A 6,000-nucleotide genomic window follows, 5' to 3' on the forward strand; every position below is an offset into this window, starting at 1 on the left:
GGGTGTGACTACACTGGGACATAAAATGTCCCAAAGTCGTGCTTGCATGCACGCCACAGATTTGTGGGAGAGGTCCATGTGAACTTCATGAACATGGCCTTTGCTAGTGAGTAGCTCTTAATAAAGAGAGCAGATTAATTCCTGGAGCGATTCACAAACAGTTGCTGAATTGCATGCTCACTGTGGCCTTGCCTCCCCAGCAAACCATTCACAGACAAAACTAAAAGTTATGGAGTTTCTGCGTGGCACAGCTGTCATGTTCAAGATGGGCGTCACAGCCGACTTAAGCACCCTCAGTAGATGTTTAACTCTTTTAAAGGGTTTTTTAACATTTTATTTTTAACTTCCCAGTTTTAGTTTTACCACAGAACGGAGGAGGGACCAGTCTGAGAAACTGAATGAAATACAAAGGGATGAGTACGAGAAACGGCCGATTGTGAAGGGAACGCTTTACATTATTTAGTAATGCCCGCTCCCATTCTTAATGCTAAACATTGCATACATTTTATAGGAAAATGTTACCATGAAGAGTAGCTCACAATACATGAGATCAGTTACAACCAGAAGAATCTGAGTTGTATAATCCTGTTCTTAGCACCATGCTAGACCAATCACAGCACGGTTAACCAAAGTTCTAAATGATGTCCATGTTTCCTCATACTTCGCTATTTTTCTGTGGATAATAGTAGACAGTAGAGTCGGATTGAACGGATGCAGTATTCCTCTGCCTGTTTGATTACCTGCCTGCATCCAATGGGGAGCGCCTCTCGTTTCTCAAACCAATTGCAGAATGATAACAATGGATTGCTGGATGAGCATGGTAATCCACAAGGGTTGAGGCCAAACCTTCCTGTCTTCTGTGAACCGCCCACCTTCCACTTCCACTACAATGTGTTTTGAGGCACAACTCTCGATCTTTGATGCCAATGTTTTTCCCCTGCGCAAAGGGGCTATAGAGATGGTGCCTGTAGTGATGTAATAGTTTGTATATAAAAGAAGAATGCTATGACTTTAGGGGCAGTGGAATGTTGGGGCAGGCTGTGACGGGGGATTGGAATGTTTTCATATGAAAGGTCGGAGTTGTGCCGGTTTGGGGATGGCGAGCGCATGTATCTCTGTCGGTACATTATAACTGGAAATAAACTCTTAAGGAAAGAACAAGAAGAGCCAGTTTACTTACTTCACATGGCGACGAGCAGGATCGTAAAGCAGCAAGCATTGGTCTGAGAAAACTGCAATTATTGGAAGGCAACGCTACAGACATCAGACTGAGGATTAGAGAGCAGCTATTTTCGGACCTGCTTTGTTAAAGGCAACTTATTTTAAGCAAGTGAGGGAAGTTTTTTTTTTTTTATATTTATTTTTCTCTTTCTCTAATACAGTTGCCGTTTGTTTACTTTGTTTGAGGCGCGCTAAAGAGTTATATTTTACAGCTATAATTTTTAGTACACTATGTCTTCGAGTGGAGATTCTTCCGGGACAGGGACGTCGCTTTCTTTGCAGTTGAGTACACCAAAGGAATTTTTAGCATCTCCTGGTGAACCAGCTGTACAATGGAAGGAGTGGAAGGAATATTTTTTGAATTACATCGCAAACTTAGAAGATTGCAATGGTTTAATCTCTGCTGAAAGAAAAAAAAGGATCTTAATGCACTGTTTAGGCCCTGAAGGTCTTCGTATTTATAATCCACTACAAAAACCCGATAGAGGCGATGAAGATGTGTTTCAAAGTGCTATTTTGGATTTAAATGATCATTTTTCTCCTGCTGTTTGCATTGCGGTTACTCGTCACGCATTTTTCCACAGGAAACAAGAGAAACACGAGGACATAGAGAGCTACGTTTCTGCTTTAAAACATTTAGCTAGCTCATGTAGGTTTGCTGGTCTACATGATGAACTGGTACGGGGCCAGATTGTAATGTATACTAAAAACAAATCTATTCAAGAGAGGTTGTGGATTGAAGGCGAATCCAGTCTAAAGGATATTATTGCTTTAGTGAAGAAAGCAGAATTATCCGAAAGATGTGCGAAAATCACTTTGGCACAGGATAAGAACTCTGAAGAAGTCGTTGCCAAAGTTAGTGATCGCAAGCACAACAAATGGTCCATGGATAAGCGGGATAATGACTTTAAAAAAGAGAAAAATCAAACTTTTGCAAAGAATCAAAAATCTAACATGCCTGATCGATCCAGAAATGAGTGTTTCCGTTGCGGGAGTTCCTTTCATTCTGCAAAATTTGATGGGTGTCCAGCTAAGAATGCTAAGTGTTTGGAATGTGGAATTGTAGGCCATTTTGCTAGGGTGTGCAGGAAGAAACAAATGAAGAAGGTGAACAGTAAAGTGGCCTGCATTAAGGAAGTGCTGGAAGACTGTTCTGATGACAGTGATGAAGACGTGAATTATAAACTGAGGGGTCACAAAACTGTGGTTTTGAACATTTCAGGACAAACGTCAAACAAACCCTTGTGTTGGGTATCATTTGGGGGAGTTATGCTGCAAGTGGCAGCAGACTCTGGGTCCCCATACAGTATTGTTTCAGAATGCACATGGCAAAAGCATTTTGTACATAGTTTAGGGGAACATTTAGAAACCTCGGACATTTTGCCTGAAAGTTACACTGGTGATAGAATAGATATTATTGGTTTTAGATTGCTGGTATTCAAATTTAAGCAAAGACGAGCAGTATGTAAATTATATGTGGCTAAGGATGGTCCGTCGGTATTAGGCTGGAAAGACCAAAAGAAACTGCATATTGTGCTTGATCCTAACAGTGTAGAGCAAGTCTTAGTAATGTGTGATGAAGAAGACACAAAAAAATGGGCCACACAAGAGTTTCCAGGAGTGTTCAATGTGCAAGTAGGTCAACTGAAAGGCTTTATACATCAGATTAGACTAAAAAAGGATGCCAAACCAAAAATTCATAAGGTACGGAATATTCCGTTTATTGTCAGGGATGAGGTAAAGAAAGAGTTGGACAGGTTACAAAATTCACAGATTATAGAACCAGTTGAAGCTTCTGAGTGGGTTTCACCTTTGGTTGTTGCGCGTAAAGCTAATGGCAAAGTGCGTTTGTGTGTGGATTTGAGAGGTTTGAACAATAATATCATATTAGATCAGTTTCATTTGCCTCGTATTGATGAGATGTTGTCTGCCACGAGAGATGCTAAATGGTTTTCCACTTTGGACTTGTCGTCTGCTTACCACCAGGTTAGGTTGGACTATCATAGCAGACATCTTACAACGTTTTGTACACCATGGGGTTGTTTTCGTTTCAAACGTATGCCATTTGGTTTGGCGTCGGCGGCTGCCGTCTTTCAAAGGTTGATGGCGCAGTTATTTGGACATTTGCCTAATGTTACATTCTTTCAGGATGATATTTTAGTTATGGGAAGTAGCAAGAAACATCATGATAAGGAATTGAGGAATGTTTTGAACATCTTACAAGAAAAAGGTTTGACCGCAGAGAGCAGTAAATTTAGATTTGCACAGAGAAAAGTAACGTATTTAGGACATGAGATTGATCATGAAGGCAAAAGACCTAAAAAAAAAAGTTGGTGGAAGCTATTAAGAATGCCCCATGCCCCACATCTAAAGATGATTTGAGATCCTTTTTAGGTCTAGCCGAGTTTTATTCGAAATTTGTAGAAACATTTTCAGCTAAGACCTACCAAATGAGATTGTTACTAAAAAACAAAGTGAAATTTGAATGGAATGTAAGTTGTTAGAAGGCTTTTCAGGAAATTAAGAATGCAATTGTGAGGGCTCCAATGTTGCATGGATACGATCCAAAAGCTTGTTCTATTATCACTACGGATGCGATTGGTAAGGGCCTTGGTAGTGTATTAACACAGAGTGACAGTGTGGGTAAAGAATATGTGGTTGCATTTGCATCCCGTTCTTTGTCTCCCACAGAGGAAAAATACTCTAATAGAGAGAGAAACTTTGGCATGTGTATGGGCATTAGAACACTTTCGGAAATTTGTTTGGGGGCAAAAATGCATCATAAGGACTGACCATAAGCCCCTTACTAAATTGTTAACTACAGAAGGTTTATGTAGAGCATCTGCGAGAATAGCTAGACTATCTATGAGACTACAAGATTTCTTATATGAAGTGCAGTATGTTCCTGGGGTAAAAAAAATTTACTGCAGATTTTTTAAGTAGAATGTCCTTACCTTTAAGAAAGTTGGATCAACATCCATGGAATGACTGGTGTGTAGCTGGTGTGTTTGATGAGAATACTTTAAGCTCATTGCAAAAAGAAGAATGGATCATGGAGTATGAGAAAGACGAAGTGTTGAAAGAAGTTAAAAACAAAGTGATGTTCGGCTGGTATAATGACAAAGTCAAAAGCAGTGATATGTTAAGAGCATTTTGGGAAGTGAGAGATGAATTGAGTATTGAAGGTGATTTTGTGTGTAGAGGTGGGAAGATTATTCCCCCCCTGTTGTGTTAGAAATAAACTTATCGCTATTGGACATGAAGGTCATTCAGGAATATCTCGCACCAAAAGAGGAATTAAAGTACTTTATTGGTGGCCAAAAATCGATGTAGAAATTGAGAGATATGTACGTGACTGCATGGAGTGTGAGAATAGTGACAAAGCTCAAAAGACACTTAACCCGCCAATTTCTTCTTCAAGTTGTCCTAATATACCATGGGAAGAAGTTGCTTTAGACATTATGGGTCCTATTACGTAGCATGATGGGACTTCAAAGTTTAGTGTGGTTTTAGTTGATTTGTTTTCAAGGTGGATTGAATTTTCTGTGTTACAAAAAATTGATACCAAGGCAGTGATTAATTTTTTGGAGGAAATATTTTTGAGGGAAGGATTTCCCAGAATTTTATTGACGGACAATTGTGTTCAATTTAAATCTGAGGAAATGAAAACTTTTGCTAAAATGACTGGTATTGAACAAAGGTTTACAGCTTTATATAATCCCAGGGGGAATGCTGTAGTGGAACGTATAAATAGGATTTTCAAGGGCATCATTCAAATTGCAAAGCATGGAAACAAAAGTAATATAGATTCTGAGTTAAGGAAAATGTTATGGGCTTATAGAGTGACACCTCATGAGACAATAGGTCAAAGTCAGTTTGATATAATGCGAGGTAGAATTCCATTTTCGAAGATTAACCCTGGTTGGATGCAAAGAAGCAGACAAGTACTTTGGAGCAAGGAACATGTAAGAAAGTGCATAAAGAGTTCACAAGAAATATTTTAATAATAAATATGGCACTAAAGAAGTACATTTGAATGTGGGAGATTGGGTGAGAGTGAAATCCGTAAGGAAAGTGGCTAAAGGTGAGAGCAAGTTTGGCGAGCCTATAAGAATTAAGAAAGTGATGAGAAATACTGTCATTTTGGATGATGGCAGTGTATGTCACATGAGTCACGTTGCTATTGCTAAGTCTTGCAAACAACAATTTGTGCAGTATGATTTGCTGGAAGGTAATAATAACAAATATTGGTGGTTGGAGTGTTATATTGATGGTAACAAAGATTCCAGAGTTATTGGGGATTTGGAAGCTAGGGGCTGTCAGGAAGGTGTCCAGACTCGTATTAATATGGGAGAATTTGAATGTAATGTGAATGAGCGTGAACAGAATAAAAATGTAGCTTGTGGTGAAGTGAAGAAAAGTTGTTTCGGCAGGGTTCTGAGAAAACCTAAGGTATTAGAAAATTTTGTGTGTGATTAAATAAAAATATATATTTATTTATATACATATTATTTTTCTTGTTTTTTTTGTGATTTTTTTTTTTTTTTTAAAGGGAAGGGGATGTGTAGTGATGTATTAGTTTGTATGTAAAAGAAGAATGCTATGACATCAGGGGCAGTGGAATGTTGGGGCAGGCTGTGACAGGGGATTGGAATGTTTTCATTTGAAAGGTCGGAGTTGTGCCGGTTTGGGGATGGCGAGCGCATGTATCTGTCTGTACATTATAACTGGAAATAAACTCTTAAGGAAAGAACAAGAATAGCCAGTTTACTTACTTCA

This window comes from Pleurodeles waltl, chromosome 5, assembly GCF_031143425.1.
Source record: "Pleurodeles waltl isolate 20211129_DDA chromosome 5, aPleWal1.hap1.20221129, whole genome shotgun sequence".
In the NCBI taxonomy this organism is placed as follows: domain Eukaryota; kingdom Metazoa; phylum Chordata; class Amphibia; order Caudata; family Salamandridae; genus Pleurodeles; species Pleurodeles waltl.